This window comes from Coturnix japonica, chromosome 5, assembly GCF_001577835.2.
Source record: "Coturnix japonica isolate 7356 chromosome 5, Coturnix japonica 2.1, whole genome shotgun sequence".
NCBI classification, from domain to species: Eukaryota; Metazoa; Chordata; class Aves; order Galliformes; family Phasianidae; genus Coturnix; species Coturnix japonica.
The window spans coordinates 10,629,197-10,650,077 of record NC_029520.1 but is presented as its reverse complement, the minus strand read 5'-3'; the positions used below and the strand labels follow the sequence as shown (position 1 = coordinate 10,650,077).

At 44.3% G+C, this 20,881-nt stretch overlaps 1 long non-coding RNA gene across 9 annotated transcripts in view; it reads right to left on the bottom strand.

Moving 5' to 3' along the window:
* Positions 1–20,881, bottom strand: part of LOC107314540 — a 188,819-nt gene that overhangs the window by 123,843 nt on the left and 44,095 nt on the right. For 7 of the 9 annotated variants that reach the window (XR_004307354.1, XR_004307352.1, XR_004307348.1 and 4 more), the window contains exon 2: positions 2,202–2,423. This is a non-coding gene — a long non-coding RNA (uncharacterized LOC107314540). Of the gene's footprint in view, positions 1–2,201; positions 2,424–9,663; positions 9,969–13,024; positions 13,499–20,881 lie in introns of those variants that run through there. The other 2 variants (XR_004307350.1, XR_004307351.1) reach the window with 2 other exon arrangements.

The window sequence follows — 20,881 nt, the reverse complement described above, 5'->3', positions numbered from 1 at the left end:
AACATCTCTTACAAAAATATGCATTGCAGCCTTCCCCAGTCTGCTTCTGACTTCACTATGGCAAAAAAGCTAATCCTTGACGATCCGAGTTTTACCAAAAATAGATCTACCCCTGCCACTCAGATGATATCTGTGCAGTGGAAGTAAAGGAAGAATCACACCCGGTATTACAGTTTGGCTGTAGATTTCCTGTGGAAACAGGAAGATGAAGAAGAAGTATTTCATGTGATGGGATGTATCACAGAAAATAACAGCTCTCATGACTGCTAGAAACTGAAGACTGAAGTAATGGCCAAAACAATACAATGGTTCATACAATTTGGGCACAGTTTTTCCTTCTTCTACAGAGTCAACATTTCCTTTAAGCAGAAAAATCTCAGATCAATTCTCCTTGATGCATACCTGTTCAATGGCACCAGTGCTTCAGAAATGCAGGTTTTGGTAATTTTTCCCCATTATTTTTCATGGAAAAAAAATAAATTAATTTTATGGATCTCACTTTAGAGCACCTTTACAAGAGCTTAACTCTCAAAGGATTAAACATGATTCAGAAGTCTTGGCTAGAACTAAGTCGAACTTTGAGAAGTTGCTTATATGACTTGGGTTAGTATTTCAGATCCTACAACAGTTTATTGCACATGAAAAATATCATTCCCCTTCAAGTGTTCTATTTAAATAAAACTGCCATTTTCAGCAATAATACTTCAGAAGAATTTGTGCTGAAGGCCAAATAAGTCTTTTTTATTTTTTTTTCCAGCTGTTTTGGAGCTCTTCCACTCCAGCCATTCACTAAGTATTCAACGAACCTCCTTGAAGTCCTTATCAGGCCTGAAATTATAACACAACTATAAACTTGAAGATCTTAGCCTCGTTTTCAGGCTTATGTTGAGACGAATTCCATGTTTACAGTTAATCTGGACCACCAGTAGTTCTTTCAGACATTTTTTTTTTTGGTTATGAAAAATAATATGCAAGGAATTTAAACAAAGGTGATATATCTGCAAATGACCCTCAGCATGATCTCATCTCTCAGCTGCTTAACATCTGGGAACAGGAATGACTTTTGGCATCCTTTAGTAACAGATCAGCAAAGAAGACAATAGATAACATTTGAAACACAAGCATACCCTCTCAAGCCTGCCACCTCTCTTGTTTTCCTGACTCACAGAAGTCAGACAGAAACAGACCTACTCACCATCCAATAATTCCACGAAGCAAGAGTGGGGACATAAGCAGTCATCTTCCAGTTTAGACATTAAAGCAAATGGTTAAAACCCAATTTTACAAGCACTAACTACAGAATCCAAAGTGACTACTACCAACATCATCACAAGTTCTGTTACAGCTGGGGCATGGTTTTGGGATGTTCCTATGAGGCAACTGGAACCCCTGGAGCTGTAGCCCCAGAGGCATCAGCTCACAAGGGAATTCACTGCCAGCCCTTGGCTCTAGCAGCCAACCTAGCACATGAGCTGGGGACAGTTTCCTTTCTCAGCCTACATTTGATGCTTTAAACACTGCAGACCAGGGATCGTCTGTTACTTTGTGTAAGACTAAAAACACTCAAAACAATAGCATACTGATCTCCTTGGGCATCTCAAATCTATTGTAGTACAAACCAAAAATTAATGCTTTCCTGCTGTTACTGAGACTCTGCTTCCATTCCAGGCTCGAACCTGGTTAAGCAGGGGCCTATGAAGGTAGAACAAAGAAGAAAAAGGAGGAGAACCAATTAAACTTGGTATCCAACATACTCGACGAATCCAACAACCTTTTCCCATCACTGAGGCTATACATTAAGATGATCTCCCTGGGTAACTCTTTGTGACTAAGTGCTAAGATTCACGCCTTCTAATTGCATGCCTCCTCATCAGTTCAGATTTTTCATTTCGTGCATTGAAAATGTATTATCTTTGAGATCTCTTCCCCTTTTTCACATTAGGCTGAAACCAGATGAAAAGTCCCAAAGAGGGAGATGGAGGGACAGATATACAAGCAGCAGTAAAAGTTCATACAGAATACCTCTACACAAAGCTCATTTCCTTAGAAAACTGGGTAAGAAAACATCCAAAAGCCTCTCAGCTTTAGGAGATCGGAACATGACCACTAACACACACAACAAGAAGCTATGTCCTGCTATCTCCTTCAGAGACAGCACTGGGGCACAAAAAGCTGATGCAAATATAAAAGAGTGGACTTACCAAGGCAGGCTGAAAGTTCACAGTTCAGTATCTTGTCTCCATCAGCAGCCACAATAGGCACTCAAGGAGGAATAAACTTCAGCAGACATATTTGGTACTTTCCACTGGTGTCCACTTCCAACAATTACTGCTCAGCAACTTCTTGCAAATACTGCAGTCACTATGTCCTTAATCTTGGTGGATTTCTCTCTGATGAACTTCCGCCCTTGAACTCATGTAAACCTGTAAGTGACAGACAGATTTGTCAGGATACAGGCTTTTCCCTCAGTTTACCAAAAATATGGGGCAGTTATGAACTGTAGGTCCTTGGCCTGCTCAGAAAGGAAGCAAGAGCCATGTCCCATGTCACTCCCAGCCTCGTCACGCACAGTGGCAGTGAGAAGCTGAGATGTAGCTCAGAATATGGCAGTCTCAGTAACTCTCAAGCTGCACTGTTTCAAGAAAAATTAAAAACAAAGTCTTTTAAATACTATGCAAATCATGAACAGAAAACAAGAGGCCTTGCCCTTTTGCATTTTAATCTTCCAAGATGAAGCTGAACTGGTTCAAAGGTTCTCATCCAGCACAGGCTGCATCTATGAGGGGCTCTCCTGGCACAACCAGGTTAGGCAAGAATGTGATTCCCTGCTGCACTGGAACTCAGAAAGTGGAATGAGCAAACCCCTCACATGGAAGTCTGGCTGCAGTTCGGTCAAAAGGCAGGTACTGGTCCTGAGCGGGTGACTGGACACATCTGTTAGCTTTCTGCTTGTTCTACAGCACTTTCTCCCCAGACAGCGCCCTGACCCAATTCTCACCAAAGCCCACAAAGGTGGCCGACCTGCTTTAGGAGCTGGATTGCACCCAGTGTCCAGCCAAGGGAATGCCACCAGCTGTTCCACAGCCTAGGGCTCAGTGCAAAGCCATCAGGCCTCCTGCATTCTTCTCCAGCTTAGCAGGCCGTCCAGCACCAGCCCTGGCACTCACACAGCTGCTCAAATCAGATATCACCATCCAAGCAAGGCATGATTGTCATCGGCCCCTGGCACCTCGACCTCTCCCTCCCAGCAAGCCACAAGAGCATGCCACATCTTGTGCCCACATTTTCTTTCCTAAGAAAGCCCCAAGAGGCTCCTCTGGCACAGCTCACACTGCTGGTGAACAGCTCCCTCCGGCTTCCATGTTTACATCACTGTGGTTGTTAATTTGAGAGAAGCCTTTTATTTTAGACACCCCCCACCCCCTCTCCCTCCACAGGGGGGGAAAAATGTGACCTTTAAGATTGTTTATACCAATCAACAAGAAGGCCTTGCGCTGCCAGATTCCAAGAAACACGAGACAGTCTTCGAGCTGGAAGAGGGAGGGGAACTGGGCAAGGAGAGGGAGCAACCCAGGTCAGGAGTTCATAGACAGGATAAAGCAGAAGGCAGTGCGAGGAGACGGGTGGCAGGGCATGCCCTTTCCATTCAGAGGCAACATGGGCACTGACAGCCTTGCAGATGTCATGCAGCAGGCCAGAACACTGTTCCTGTGTCCCAAGGTGGTAGGAGAAGTGAGACAGTTGTGAAGGATGACCTTAAAGAATTATAAAATCATTAAGGATCATCTAAGATCTCCATGTTCAACCATCTACCTGTCACCAATATTGCTCACTAAGCCATGTCCCTAAATGAGGGTGCCCGTTTCTTCCTAACAAAACCCTAGGGGTCCTTCTCCCAGCATTTCATGGAGAACCAGGACACATCCAGGACAAGCCAGGGCAAGCAGAAATTATTGCAGTCCAGTTCTGCAATCCAGTGCCCACTGTGATGAAGAAAGTGCTTGACATGACAAAGAGGAAGACGAAAATATTTTCCCACTGCTGAATGCAGAAGAAAATAAATAAGTAAATAGACAAGCATTCAAATCCAGGAATTTCCTTTCATTGCCAGCATTAGCCTTCAAGGGAGTAGCACCACAGATTTTTTCCTACCATTGTGATGAGCCAAACAAGCAAAGGTTGTGGCTTCGGGGATCCAAACTTCAAGCATCCTAACAAGCAGAGGAAACACGGTTTGCTAACATGCTCCACTGGCATGAAGGCCATGGGTGCCTTGTGCACAAAATGCCAGCGCAACAAACGGGAGAACTCCCCTCAAGTTCAAAGGCAGCCATGCCTTCATCCCAGTAGGTTCAAGACCAGGAGAGAGCCAAGGCATGGAAGGAAGGAAGAAAAGAGGCAAAGGATCAAGAAAACAGCGGGAGGACAAATGTGGTGGGATAGACAGAGATGCCGTGATATAGCACACCACTTTTGGGCAGCTGGCCCAGCTCAAGGCAGGGGTTTTCAGGATGGAGGTATGTTTCTTCCTTTGAGCCTGCTCCCTAAACAACACAACACAGTGGATGTGAAGTTTATCCCCAAGGTATCTGGCACAGAGTCAGCAGCTTGACGGTTTCAGACACTTTTTTGTGGTCAAAGCTCTCTATGAACCTATATATTTACAATTATAGGACTAAGTCTTGTTCTCATTTACACTTATCTTCTCCATTGGCTTACACAATATAACCAGAGGTGGTATTTGGCCTATGCGTTGCTTCTATTTCTTTTGTTGTCTGCCTAGATATATTATTTATGACCCATTAGATACATTTGTTTGTTAACTTACAAACCTCAGAAAATATTTTTCATGACAGACTGTATTTTTAAACAACCATGTCGCCACTCCTCTATTAGCACTTGAGGATTAAATAAGACTGTGAGTAGTTGTTAAATAACAGTTGGTTACTGAAACACATGTACTGAGGTTTTGGTCTTCCCATTATTGAGGCTAAAGAAACGATGCTTTTTACAACCACACTGATGTTGCCCAGCTGAATCCTTATTTCAAGGCACATTTCAAATGTCGAATTTTAAACCACTGCATGGATTTCTCACCCATACCTTCAGCAGCTTTGGACATGCTGCAAAGGAGAAAAGCAGATGGATGCCACAGCTGGTTGTGCAGAAGTCAAATCTGATTCTCTTTTAAAATACAATTAGTTGGTTGGTTTTTTGAGTTTGGGGTTTCTCTCTCTCTCTCTCTCTCCCCCTATTCTTTCTCTTTTTAAAGCAGTTCTACCACATACTGATTTTTCTGCTGGGTAATACAGCATCTAGGATTTGTTTGCTAGGACAGTTATCCCATACAAGCTGTGCACAGCTGCACTGTTGGTGGAGTTACAGTTGTAATCACTTTCCTTGCTTGACCAAACTACCAGAAGTCTACTTGTGAAAGTGAGCCCGCAGAAACATCTGCATGCTGAGATCGGTCACGTCATCTCTGATACCTAAATTGATACATCTGCCAACATGCTGTCTGCAATCTGAAACACGCTCCTGTTTCATTCCTGCATTGTCTCATGGATGAAAGAAAATGCCAGGGGAGAAAGAGATGGCTTCCATATAGCCAGCAGTCGCTTGCTATTCCCTGGGTCCTGTTTTCAATATAAGTATTTGGTTTAGGTTATTGTTTCTCCTTCTTGCTCTTCATTCATTCAAGCATTCCATCTTGCCATGCAATTGGAGCTATTCAACTCTAAGATAAAAAGGCTGAAGATGCTCAAAGACCAAACTGGGTTGCTCACTGACACGGACTGAGTCTGGCTTCGTATGATTTAGCAAACAGTAGTTCCTCTGAGAAATTATTCTCCATTCAGTTCCTCAGCAAATGTGTCCTGATTGGATACAAATGAGGAAAATGAAATGCAGATGATTCTCTTTTGGCTGCAGCTCTGGGGAAGCCTATGCAGAACGTATATCTTTGGTCAACTGTCTCCTGATTTCTGTCAACAGATGTGTTGTTCCTTCCTACATACATCTGCAAGCATCACCCATCTTTCCTCTGGCTACTGCACCACCAAGACAGAGAGTAAAGGAAACCGGGCATCTCTGTCTCTCTAATTTTCAAGGTCTAATTATGACAAAAACTGTTGAAAGTCACAGTAACCTTGTTCCAGGAGTCAGCTCATCCTTCAGAGTAAAAAATGCAGAGTCAGCCCTGCCTACAGATTGCCAAACTCCATGTACAGAGCTTCCCGTTTGCTGGCACTGAGTCTGTAGAAGTGCCTATGCAGTAAGAAACACCAGGCACAGAGATTTAGCTGGAAATCAGCAGAGATCTTGTGAACTGCCACTTCTGCTTCTCTTGCTATTTTGACTTCTCTCATAGCATTGTGAAGTCAGAAGGAAACAACGTAAAAGGAAAGAATGCTCAAAAAAACACAGACATTGACACAGCAAGAATTGGGTTCCTCTTTGTTCTCCTAGGCACTAAGATATCAAACCCAAAAGCATATGCTTGCTATTTCAAGACGTTCCCTGGAAATTTTTTCCTTCATTTTATGGCACTTGTCCATCATATCACGAGACAGTGTGTACCTGCACCAAAGAAAAGATTATCACAGAAAGGCCAAACACTATCTTCTATTCAGTTGTTAACCTATCAGGCTAATCAGCAGAAAACACTAGAAAAACTTCCTTGTTCAAGATTTTTTCCATAAGAATAAACAAACCATACTCTTGAAATAAGCCAGCCTACAGAGAATATTACATAAATAGATAAATAAATAGATGAGGCTAATAACAAAACTGTTCCCAAAACAGAGAGACTGAAATCCCTAAAAGCAGGACAAGGGCTTCTGTGGATTCCAGCATGGAATCTACCCCATTGTTAAGTTTGAAAGTATCTCACACACCATGAAGATGGATGGAACCGGCATAAAGGTAGATATATCATCAGTCTGGTCCAGGGCCAGAATATCATTCCACCGCTTGAAACCTAAACCTGCAAAGGACTAATGTAAAAATCTAATGATATATCAAAGCTACCTGATACCTCCCAAGCTCTGAGAATCAACAATCTTTATAGCCAGAAAAGGGGCTCAGAGCTGTACTTTATTTGTGACCATACTCTTAAATGTCCAGTTTAGGTAAAAGAGTTTATGATTCCCAGGCTATGATGGATATCCTAACTGCAACCACAGCTGTAAAGACACAGTCAGGATTATTTTGAGCATCCATCACCCACCCAACTTGAGCCTTGTGTCTCATCTGTCATCTAAGTAGGGGGTGCAAATCTCATTATAACCACCAGAGTGAGTCATGCGTTACAACTTCTGTGCATGTCCATTACACTCTAGAATAACCTCCCAGGTCCTCCAATGGGGATGGCAGAGATGGATGGAGATCTCTCTTTGATCCGGGGGAATTCTTCCTCTACCTCCAGTTTGTCTCCAATTGCTTCCAAGGTCACGCTGTCAGGACAGAGACAAGCACCCTCCCTTGCATATGAATCTAATATCCCCTCCTCCAAAATCACCAGCCTACACGTGTTTGCTGTTACTTCCAGATGTGTCCACAACTTTAAAGCAGTGATTTGGGAGGAAAAAAAACATTCAGAATTAGCAGAGCTGAGTCTCCCTTCCCCTCCTGCCTCTTCCTTCAGCATCTGTCCAGACTGTCTACACTGTTGACACCAAACTGTTCAAGGGGACTCAGTATTCACCATGGAAGCATCTGCACATGGAAGGATTAGAGAAACAAAGCAAATCTTCCTCTCCCCATCATATTTAAATCCCCTCTTTCAGCTCCCTGACTCACAGTTCACTCCTAGAGATCTCTGGCTAAAGCTCTGCTAACAGATAACTAACAAGAAACTCATTTGGTGTCCTTCCCCACCCTGGAATGAAACGGATGTCTGAAAAACAATGGAAATGATGGCAATGACTGGAACTAGATTGCCTCGATAGATGCAGCAGCACGTACAACATTAATATATCTTAATCCTACTGTTCTCACTCAGGCAACCCTGACAGAAAGCTTGAGTTCTGTACTGCAGACATCTCTAGCCCTGGGTCTTTCTTCAATAGCCAGACTGGGAGTCTCTTTCAGTGGCTGGTCATGTGGATAGTGATCAGCAGGAGTACAATGTCACTTCTGTGAGGTCCTGTAGGCTGTGAATTTTCCCCTGAAGAGGTCAGAATGAGGAGGGAGAAAGGAGGCAGCTTTGTTCACATGCAGAAGTGTTCACCCCATAGCTTGAGCACTGTTGGCACAGGAAAGGTTCACTCCTGATTTTGGAAGTCATTTTCAGAGCAGCTCTCTCCCTCCATCAGCTGGAGATGGCCCACCCCCTCCGTACCCTGTGCTGTGGGAAGTTAACTTAGAAGCCAGCTTTGCCATCTGTGGACTACCCCATGCTGGGAGAACCCTCAGCTGGGGAGATCAGTTGTCTTTCCAGAGCAGTGCAAAGAAATCAGAGCGTGGGAGAGAACATGGACCCAAGAAACCTTCTGAGTCCTTAGCAAACTTCTTCATGCATCCCTCAGACTCTACCTCTTTCATCAGAAGTACCTAAATATGTCCGTGTAGTGATGTCTGCTGTTGACATCAGTGCAGATTCACAGAGCAGTCCAGCTGCTGCCCTCAGCTGAGTCATGATTCATGAACAAAGGGGATTCTGACCATTGTTATTATATTATTTTCATTATTTCATTCATCATCTTAATCTCCCTCTCTTACCCTTGGCGAAGAGAGAAAGAAAGACATACACACACACACACACACAAAAGAAAAAGAGAAGAAAAAAAAAAGAATGAAAAACTGCCAACATGGTCAACATCTGGAAACTGATTTCCCAACCCTAGAACAAAGAGCCTTGAAATTGTGGCTCCAAGTCTCCTGTTTGTGTTCTCCCATTATGTAAAAAGTCCTATAATAAAATCTAATAGACAAGAAACCCAAGAGTCGGCAAGAATAATTTGGAATTTATTAGCAAACGAGATCCGTTTGGAAGTTCATGTAGAACTGTACATTGGGATTACCGAGCTATTAAATTATACACAAGGGCTTGAGAAATCTGCAGGAGTATGACAGCTTTTGGTTCCAGACAACTTATCCTTATAGATCTGGCTTGGCTTAAAAGACTTCTTTAATCCTGGCTAAACTACTTGTGCCATTTCTGTTACTTTCCACGTTCAGAAATATCATTCTTACCAAGGTTTAGTGTTGTGCAGGAATGGGGAAAAAATTATGGAGGCACAAAGAGAAAGCTAGGAAAGAAAAAAGGAAGGAACGATTTTGAAATCATCATTTTTCAGCGAGGAAAGGGGGAAGAAGCAGTTCCTGAAAGAGTTCAGAACATCAGCCATTTTTAATAGGAGGAAGTTTCTTGAAAGGGGTTAACAACCTAAAACTGACATTTAACAAAAAAGATTTTGCAAGTCACCAGAAATGTTCATGTGGGAAGAAATATTTTCAAAAACATTCAGTTTTTAATTTAAAAACAAAAACAAAAAACAAAAAACTGAATCCCCATAGCATTTCAATAGAAAAATAAAATCATGCATTGTTGAGAAATGGCACAGTGCACCCCACTGGGACAGAAAGAAATGCATTATTAGTCGACAGTCATTGAGGAGAGGACAATTATTTGAGGACCTCAAAAGAAGATGCTCCTCTGACCTGTTTGATCACACACAGACATGCCCAAGATCCACGGGTCCTTCAGCTCCTTTCTCTCCTCAGACCCTCAGTTTGGGTCTCCTGAATAGCAGGACAACACACTGGCACCACACAGACAAAGGATTCCTCCTTTACCTCCAAGCAAAAGCGGTCTAGGAAGAGACACCATAACTAAGTGCTCATGAATGAGGTTACAGTGTCCAACAACATGTCTCCCAATCACAGACCCTTTTTTTCCACCCCCCCCTCCCTTTGATGTTTCTTAGCCGTGCTTATGCTCAGCGTTGAATCACTGGACCTAGCCATTCATCTGGGCCCTTGGGATGTGTTACAAGGATGGAAAGAGAAAGGCACTGCTTCATAACGCCTTCCAAGTATGAGGGAGAAGGGATTCCTGGAAAATCTGGTTAAGACTGTCCAAAAAAACTTCTTCGAAGAAACGTGGCAAACTGTATATAGCTATTTATGATGGAGATGGAAGTTGGACTACCCCTGAAGACAAGCGGTTGCTGCCCAAACAGAGGTCTTAATCATCATTCCAGTTAGTCACTGAAAATTAAACACACCATAAGTAGGTGGGGGAAAAGGGCTATTCCAAATAAATAGCCTCATTATTCTACAAGAACTGTTCTAGCTCATATATGTTTACCTATACTTGCATTTAAAAAGAAGGCGTTGAGCCAAACCATGGATCCAGAACTTGAATTCTGAAACCAGACTTCTTTCTCCATGCATGGAATTGCTCAAACAAGAACAGAATTGGTCAAGACAATGTTTTTCTTTAAACGAACAGTGGTTTTTCTTCAAAAGAAAATTAATTTACGAGCATTTTCCTCTCCCCTCCCTCAAATTTTTCTAATTTTTCAGTTAAAAAAAGAAAACAAGAAAATTTTTTCAGCCTTGGTTTTAGCTTTGTTTTCCTTCATTCTTCCTCCGCTGCCTCCATTTTTCATGGCCAAACAGGACAAAAGCAAACGAGAAGGTGAAGGGGTAATAAAGAATATTTAAATGAACAAAACGTTTTCATTTACGTCTCAAAAATGGAACTTCTGAGACTTTTTCCATTTCTTCTTTGAGATCGTTTCCAATTTTTTGCCTTGCTTGCATTTTTTACTGTCAAATCAGAAAACAGAACTTTTTAGGAGTGCTGTCCAAAAGCACTTTTGAATTACTTGCAGGAAATACTCTCGGAACGTGATCTGCACTGCTGCCTCCCTTCACACATCCTACCCACGCAAGAAATATTTTTGCTACCTACAGATATGCACACGTCAAACACAGCCCAGGTGTAGTACAACTCAGCACACAGGCTACATATTTTCTGCTTTTCTTTGGGCATTTTAAGGGCCAAAGACCTCAGAGGACATGTATGGGGCAAAGCAATCCTCTGTGGGGGCAAAAGCAAGGTCCAGCCCTCCTCCTCACAGGAATCAATGAGAATGTTTGCCTTTAGCACATTCATGGAGACAGGGTCTTGCCCAAAGTGCATACCAAGGGAATGAATCTCCCAGAAATATGAATTCTCTCTGCCTCATACCAAAACATTCATAGTAAGACCAGGCGGCACTCCGCAGCAAAACATTGGCAAGAAGAAATACTAATAAAAGACTAAGACATTAAAAACACCAAGAAAAACCTCCCAGAAGAAACAAACATAAGAACACGCTGCTCATTCAATGAAGAAAAAATGCTAACAAATGAATGCTGTCTCATGATGATATTGAACTATTTACAGGAAGAGCGTGCAGAATTTTGGCTGGCAAAGGAGAAAACTATCCATCGCAACTATTTTCTGTGCAGAACAAAGGGGAGAGGAAACAGAGGAGGAAAAGTGGGAGTATGAGGAGAAGGTGAAAGGGAAGGAGAACACAGATGAAGGAATGATGAAAAACAAAGGAAGAAATGGGAGAGAATGAGACTAGAGTTAACATGAGGAGGCCTTGCTGCTCGCTGTTTACCTGTGTGTAGGCTGTCACTGGCATAGACCCGCATGCTTCCCCCTCAGAAGCAGTGGATTAGTAAGTCTGCCATCAATATGAACAAAATGTTCTTAGGTTAACTGGGGCAAAGTGAATGCAAAGAATATGCCAGTTCCTGTTATTAATTTGTTCTATATTCCTGTCATTATACATGACTACGTGAGTTGATTTCACAGCCTGAGCCTTCCTCGCCCAGTAGCCCCAGTGATTCATGACACTTTCTGTCAATGACTTCATCATGTTGCATGGAAAATGCTCTGGAGATACACGTGCATGTGCAGTGACTCACTTTGACTCCTTGGGGTGACATTTGCAACCTGAGCCAAGTCTGCCACCAAGACAAAAGGCATGTCTTGTGAGGCTTCCAAGCTGCACGGGTGGGTACTGAAGGATGGAACACACAGACAGCTGAGCGCACAAACATACACAAAAGCACAGGTTGGTTCTTCCCACATCTGGCACTGCAGAATGCAAGGCATGTAGTCCCTTCTGATGCAATAAGTAAGGAAAACAGAAGTGCTCTGCACATTTCTTGAGGACCATGCGAAAGAACATAGAAGTTCTCTGGAACCAAGATAATCCTTCCAGAGAGGAAGATACTTTCGAATCAAGAGTCAGCAGAGAGCAAAATGCTGCAAAAAAAATGCCTGCATCAGAAGAGGAAGCCCTACATAAAGCAGCAATCAGCCATCACTCAGGAGGAACATGCAAGACACACTGTAAATCTATGAACATGGGATATAGGAACCATGGGATATATGCAACAGAGCAGCTCACACACAGTCAGGCCATTTCCTTTCTGTAGGTACACTGGAAATAGAACGAATGAATAGAACATGCTTCCTTCAACATGAAAAAAAGAACCTTTTCAATTCAATAAGAAAGCTACAAACAAGAAAAGGTTTTGGATTCCTTCCATCTCCCCTGTCAGTTTAGTCACCAGCATACACTACCTCCATTTATTTCTAAGGACAATGTACCTGCTTCCATACATCCTGGAACTAAGTCACCCACAGTGGTCTGTCAGCCACCAAGTCAAAAAGCCTTCTAACAAAAGTGCAAGAGGCCACAAGCAGTGCCAGGACTGTACTTGTAGGCCTGCTACTGCACAGCCTGAAATTGTCCTTGCCTTGTCATGTTGTGGCTATAGGAAAATATCTCCTTCCACGTGACTTTGAACCCACTGGACAAGAAAACACCACTTCTGACCATAGCACCTATTTGCTCACGTTTTGCCAGACTAGCCATGAACCAAGGGCAATGCTCTGGCACTTAGTGGAACCTTAAATGGCACTGTTACACTCTCACGTGTTCACAAGGGCACATGAGAAGGCATACCAAAGCCAGACTCCCCACTGCTCCCCAGGGAACACTCTACTCACCACAGACAGGCCCCTTTCTTCCTGCATCCTCTGGCCCTGCTGCAGCAAGTGACACCCATGCACATGCCAAGCAAGCCATGCTTCTTCCCTGGCTGGAGCTACTTGTTACCCTAAATCAATACCAAATTAAAAACTAAATAAATAAATAAATAAATAAAGCACTCCCTTAGGCATCACACATTGCATTCCAGTTCCTCTCCAGTCACCGTTTGTCCAGTGTTTTAAATACATGAAGCATTATATAAATGCTATTATTATAATGTTCCCCTCCTTCCAATCAACTCCCCTTGCAGACCCACAGACATTCCCCACCTCCCGTTTTAGCATGTCCACAGCACCAGAAAATACCCTGTTTTCATTTACCCTGCCCTTTGCCACATGATCCCAGCCTTCAGAAGCTTTAAATAGTCTGCATTATTATGAAGGCTTGTTAGAACATGTCCCTAATCACTCCGGGAATAATCCTTGATGGCTTGTTTCAGCCCATGAGTAAATGTCTCTGCCACAACAGGGCTCAAGCCTGCTCAGGTCCCCCATAGAAGGGAGTTTGGTAGGGCTCAGTGCCTGATATGGGATGAACAGCACATTGAGGGGGCCATGTCCAATGCCAAGCCCTTGTTGTACCTATAAGCTAAAGCTATTTTCAGTGAAACCTAATTTTCATAAAAGATTGGTTTGACCATATTACGTGTTGATGGATGCCAGGTAGCAGAAGCCAAACTGCCCTTAAGAACAAGGCCATGGAAAACAGTGCAGCCATTGCCTCCCAAAGCCATGCTTGTTCCTTTGAGTCCTATGCCTTGCAGTGCTTGCAAGTGCACGATTCCTTGACTAGACACTGAAATCTAAATGCTCTCTCTGCCAGGACTACAACCGAGCCCTACAATGGGGGATGCAAATAACAAAAAGGAAGAGAGAATTCTACTGCTTAATAAATCTGCTTCTCAAAGCTGGCAATTTTGATTTTGCATCTGTGTGTGTGTGTGTGTGTGTGTATTCCAGCTGCAAACAGAGTAAAACAAATCACACAGTAGCATGATGGCACCAAGCCTAACCTCCCCAAAGATGGAGTATCAGATAGGGCAAATAAACAAGCAGATAATTATTCACCTGGGGTCATATTAGTCCAGGATGAATCTTCTGGTGTTTGGAAATTCATGCATTCATATTATGTGTTGACAATGTCTCACCAGTTATGTTCTCATGACAACATATGCACTAAAGTGGGAAGCGAGAAGCAGCTGAAAAACACCTGCTAAAATAATATCATGACAAAATGCTGTTATACCATGGCTCAGCACAGAGCCTGCCCAAACATATGGTCTTCATGTTTGAGGATGATCCTGGAACATTTTGCTAGGCATCCCACCATCTCTAAGACACTACAGGATGTCTCCAGAGGAACTAAGAAGAATGAAGAGGGTTTTGGAGCCTGTCTTTCATTTCCCAAAAACTTCACAGGTGTCAAATGAGAAGAGAAAGACTATTTGCACTCTTTTGGAATCAAAAGATGTTGATCACTGCATCAGTGAGAAGGTCTGGGGATTTCAGTCCACATATAATGTAGAAAGGCAGAGTTTTTACATCAGTTCTGTTTATTATGTGGACTACCAAGAAGACAGTGCTTGACAAAGCACTAAAAGCCTGGGTGAAGGAGGGCAGCAAATGGATGGAGGTACTGTGTGAAACCATATAAACTGAACCAGAGCGAGGTGTTGAGCCATGAGATGCTGGAACAGAAAGCACAGAGCATGTTCTCCGAGGTGCCACATCAAATTGCAATCCAGGGCACTGAGCAGGGCAGCTTACAGCTCTGCCTCCCCACAGAGGTGTAAGCCAACAGCAGTGCTGAAGCAAGCAATTTTCTTCAATGCATGCAGGGACATCAAGCTTAGAGATGATACAGTAAATGGGTCCCTATAAAAAACATGTGCCAAAGTAAGCCCTACCTCCAGTTGGACTGCATGATGCAGAAATGCAGTAACAAGCAGCTAGTCCTAGAGAAGCACTTCTCAAAGAAGGGTCTGAGAACACTGTAAGTTCAGCCTTATCCAATGGGTGTCCAAGCAATTGCTCAGAGGTATCTCACACTATTTTACTCTGTAGGCCTTGCTGAGATGTCCAAATTGGAAACTCAGACCCCCTGGAAGCTCCAAAGGCAGACATGTTTTTTGAACATGAATCATGGCCCATTGGGTAAGAACCAAGCTCCTGTTCTACTTATGTGGTCCAACCACTCCCCTGAGGTGCCTTCTCCACTTCCTCGTCCACTCTCAGCACTTCGGCTGCCTGACCTAAGCCCCTCACTGAACAAGAGAATATTACACAATGATGGCAAACCCCGGAAACCACTACGTAACAAGCAGGGTATGAGCCCAGGGGAAATGTACAGAGTATGTCAGATAGAGAACTGATATGCCTTGCCACAGCTCTGCCACTCCAGCAAGTAAGCGTGACATTTTATTTACTTATTTATTTGGATGTTGGTGAAGTCTGGCATTCATGAAAGCTTGAAGAAGGGTAATCAACCTTATCACTAGACATGCATATAAAGTACAATGTTGGTCTCAGTAGGAAAGAGAGTGAAAGCTCACCTAGACCAGAAGAAGTCAGATCTTAGAATTATAGACACAGAATCATAAAGATCATTAAGATCATCAGGTCCAACCATCCAGCTGTCACCAATACTGCCCACTGACCACATCCCTCAGTGCCACATCTCCATAGTTCTTGAACACCTTTCAGGCATGGTGACTCCACTACCTCCCTGGGAAGCCTCTTCCAATGCCCAACCATTCTTTTGGAGAAGAAGTTTTTCCTAATAACCAAATTTCTATAGAGGAGCTACAAACAGAGTATACAATAACTGGAAACAAGACAAAAAACATCCTTCTGAGTTATGAAAGACTAAAAGTTGTTGACTAAACCCATATAAACAGTTGAGATAATCATGGCTGAAACTGAGCTTAAAAAAGAGCAGTTTCACCTCTGGATGCATTAAGCATCAGTTGCCATTGCCATGCAGCTTGTTAGTTATTAGCCATAGTTAACTACTGTGTTCTTGGCAGATTATCAGCCAGGAAAGCCACATTCTCTGAAAGCTTAAAAAAAAAACCCACAACAAAACTCATATAGAAACAGTAGAGGTAAAACCTAGCAGGATTTTGTACATGAGACATTGTAACATCTTATCAGGCCCCAGACGCATGAGATCAGAAATGCCAGCTGGAGCCCACAGAGCTTATCTGGGCATTCAGAAGTGTAGGAAGAACAAGAGCCAGAGGAGTCTTATTCTATATGAATCCATGAATGCTGCCATTGTAGATAAGGAGCAAAGTCCTTGGTTCCACTAAGTCAATGACAAATCTCGGTTTGACTTCATTTGGGCTGGGATTTCCTGCCCAGCATCCAAGTGTAAAAACTGTACTAAGCACAGGAAACAGACAGCAGAAACTACTGAGCCCACACAGGGCTCCTGGCCGTGCTGGCTGCAAGGCGAGCACACACCCACCTGGGTTAGATGGGAAGGATTGCTGTTCTGCACTCAGCCCAGGCTGCTCTCCTGAGGTTTAGCGTCAGGATTTTTGAGGAGCTGGAAGCCAGGTCTGGTAAATAAGGAGGTCTTACTATGAAGTTAACCCAAAGTCACAGCTCGTTTGTTGTTAGAGAAGGCTCTAGGGTGACCCAGGGCTCTCCCACAGGGAGAGGGGTGGGCAGGAACCCACAGGGGCAGCATCAAATCTGAGATACACCAAGAGGAAAGAGCCACCAGACCATGTACAAAAAGAAAACATGCAGCAATTTGCCAGAGCACCAGCCTACCATCTTACAGAAGGCACCAGCCCATAGGACAGAGGACAAAGGCTCACAACCCTGTATCATGCAGGTGGAGGTCCACAGTATCCCCATACACTGGGGACAACCTTCTGCATAGAAGGAATGGAGTTCTCCACTTTCTTTTGCCTGCTTCTCACAGAGCAGCAGACACCAACTCTCCTGCAGCAGCCATGACAGCAAGAGAAGCAGAGGAAGGAGAGACCCCACAAAGGTGCCACAGGTGCCACACCAGGACCACCAGGGACTTGGAGAACCTCCTCCGCCTCCTCCTGGCCATCTTGGTGACCTCCCATACATCTGAACTCAGTGCCTCCCAGGAGGAGGTCTCCACCAGCTAACCCCACCACCACTCCAAAAGGACATGGAATCCTGGTGCCGTGGGCAGAGAGGGTCAAGGGCTTGTTTTCACCCTCCATAAGTGCCCCCCTCCCTTTGGCTGGGTGTGTGGGCTTCTTACGGTGCCAATTAAGTGCATGCTGGGGCCGGGATGGAGGAGCGGCGCGCCGAGCCCCCGTCTCGCTGCCTCCGTACTGTCACCTTCCATTAAGCAGCTGGCGGCTGGGACAAGGGGAGGGAAAAACCAGCAGTGTGTTTGGTTTGCTGTTTTTGTGGGCACTTTACAACTTCAAAGGCTTCTCTCTGGTTCACAGGGGGCAAGGGGCAGAGGTCAGTAGGCACAGTTTGACCTCCCTTTCACCTCCTCCCCAAAAGGGAGACACACACACACACACAGAGGAAGGAGAAGAAAAGGAAGACAAGATCCTAGCAAACACTTTTATCCTCTAATCTTTCTTCGCCTTAGAGCTGTGGAGGCTTTGTCCAGCAGGCAAAGTGCCCTCCAGACTCTGACACGGCCACAGCGGGCTCTTCTTCCTCTCCCAGTAAATAAAACAAGAACAGCAGCACTACAAAATAGAGGGGGAAAAAAAAAAAACAAAACAACACATACTGCTCTTGGGGTGGGCTTGTTTTGTGGGTTTTGTGTGTGTGTGTTTTTGTTCGGGGTTTTTTTGGTTTTTTTGGGGGGCCCATTTAGATATCCATCCATTGACATATAAGCCTTATAACTGCACATGAGGGAGGGAAGCAAACAGGCAGGATTGTTCAAGATCCAGCCTGGGATTTTGAAAAATACATTTTCTTGTCTTTAAAGACAAGCATTGTTGCATTTCTTCATTTATTTTTACCAGCGAGGTCGCTAGCCCAGGGGCACTGAGGAATAAGTTCGAGTTTCAGAAAGCTCTCCACAGCTGGTGATTATATCCCTTGCAGTGCCTACAAAGGCATTGAGAAAGCAGCAGAGAAAGTAAACAGTATCACTTCTGGGGACGGAGAGGGAGAGGAGGAGGGGGGCAACGCAGGAGGAGGAGAAGAGAGGCAGATGAAATTTAAACTGGCAACCAGCCCAGCCACCAACTTAAAACAATACAGCGAGAGGAAGCCAAAAAGGAAAGAAAAACAGAGAGGGGTGTGTGTGGAGACACGCTGTGTGTGTGAACGTGTGTGTCAGTAAGAGATGGAAGGAGTGCAAAGCAGAGCAAGAGCACAGGGAGGAAGGGATGGGGTCAGGACCAAGGTATCAGGAGCCATCTCTGGGGGTCCCCTACAGAGCAGGGCAGCTTGTAGTGGACACAGTCACCATCCCCAGTGTAAATGCATCTGCAAACACGAGTCTGGCAAAGCAGAGCTGTTCACCTCTCAAGAATTATGAGGAAAAAACCGCGGGGTCTAGGAAACAACAGTTCCATCCATGCCACCTCTTGGCATCCTCATTCCAGATGGAGCAAGAAAATAGTAGGAAGGTCCAGACAGAGAGCTAGTGGCTGATGCTCTGGGCTGGCACAACTCAAATCTGCCTTTCAGTTGGCTCTGGGAATCACGCTCTCACCCAGCTCAGGACAGTTTCTAGTTAAGCTAATGCCTTTCTCAAGTATTTTGCTTTGACAGTATGGGAGAAAATGCAGAGTCACAACTGGGTGGCGTTCCAGAGTTTCAGATGTTTTGTGTTTACATCACAGGGCACAAACTAAATGAAGCTTGGTCCAAGCCTGCACGAGCCCTCCTCACACAGATGGGTCCTGGATGCTGGCCGGGGCTCTGGCCTCACCTTCCAGAATAGGTCTGGCTATGCTACATCTTCTCTGGTCACGTTGACCGTGATCTCACTGGAATGAGGTTAGTCATCTTAGCATGGGGAAGGGAGAGGCAAACTTTCTGCAATATGCATGTTCCCAGGAACAAACCCTCCTTTACAGATGCCTATATGCAGACCTAGGCAGAAATACAATTGGAAAGCCCATAAAGACAGGCAGTGTACCTTAATAGGACCAGACTAGCCTGCTCTTTGGGTCACCTATGCAGATTTCTGCTATTTTTCCCACCAGGAAGAGTCAGGCATTGTGCAGGTCAATGTGCATTGCTTCAGTAATCACCCTCTCCTCCCAGAAACACCACTGATTTTAAGCCCCAAGTAAGGCTCTCACTTCACCTGACAGACAGCCCCACGGCTCTGCTTCTGGCTAAGCTCTGGCACATTGGTGGTTCTTGGTAGGATTGACTGGTTACGTGCAATAAACATGAAGTGCTAACTACTCAGTGCGCTGCTCCACTGAAGTAAAGTAATGCTCAAACGCTTCGACCACACAATCTCTTCGTTCCTGGTGCTGTTCCACACCCAGGAATGAGACATTTCTCCATATGGCCCAGTCCAGAACCAGGGAAGGTAAACAACACTGACAAATGTAACAAATAGAACTGCACTCTATAAAGCTTTCTGGAATTCTCCTTGCCCCGAGTCACTGTGAAGATCTGGTATGGATTCAACTGATCTGGCAGCTCCTCCGAGGGCTTCTTACCCCCTGTCTCCTTGACACTAATTATAAGAAAAAAGACACAGAAAATCTGCAGTAATTTCATCCATTACAAATAACCCTTCCATGCATAGGCCGATGATAAATAAGATCCTTGAGATCCTAATTAGAGCGGCCAATAGTTTAACATTTCTAGAAATAAGTTACCGATGATTCTGAAATATAATTTCAGGTTTCTACAACAGACTCTACTGATCATGCACTCATTACTCACAGGTACTTTCGTGCCTGAATGATGCATATGTTGCAAAATCTGGTTAGATGTCAGGAAAACAAATTCACATTTACAGTTAGTCAAACACCAGAAAAGGCAGTTCAGTGAGGTTGCGAGGTCTTCATCCCCAGTGAGGCTCAAAATTGGTCTGGACAAGGCCCTGGGCTCATTTGGCCCTCCTCTGAAAGGTCTTGGAGGAGATGACCTTCAGAGGTACTTTCCAACCGATATTAGTCTGATCAGAAGGTTGACATCAGAACCTGCCTAAGATTCATACAGAACCTCACGTCCAAGTTCAAATATCAGCATGGAGGCACCCCTGTTCACAAAATCACAGAATCGTAGAGATTGGAAGGGACCTCCAGAGATCATATATCTCTGATCAGAGATCATAGATCACCGAGTCCAAGGAGACTCCACAACCCCCCCAGGCAGCCTGTTCCAGTGCTGCATCACCCTCACTGTAAAGAACTTCTTGCACACATTCGTGCAGAACTTCCTATACTCCAGTTTGTGGCTGTTTCCCCTTGTCCTGTCTCGGCCAACTGCTGAAAAGAGTCTGGCTTTGCCACTTTGCCCCTCACACCTTAAGTATTTATAGACCTGGATCAGGTCCCCTGTTGTGGGGTTTCCAATACAAACATTGCCACGGCTACCTTTTGATGAAAACAAAGTCAGTGCACCTTGCCTGCTTCCCAAAGGTAACCATGCAGTCAAGTTGAAATAAGAGATCTGAAAGCATTAAGCCTCCAGGTGTTGGATCTGTGAACTCTTGGCCAGTATAATCATTCCCAACCACATCCAGGCTCTACAGAGTGTGGGTCAGACAGCTGAGCCCAACAGACAGACACTAGTACACTGCAGGTTACTCTGCCACCCCCAGAGACTTGCAGGTGTGCAGATGAATACAAGAGTAGATTACCAACCTCATCTTCA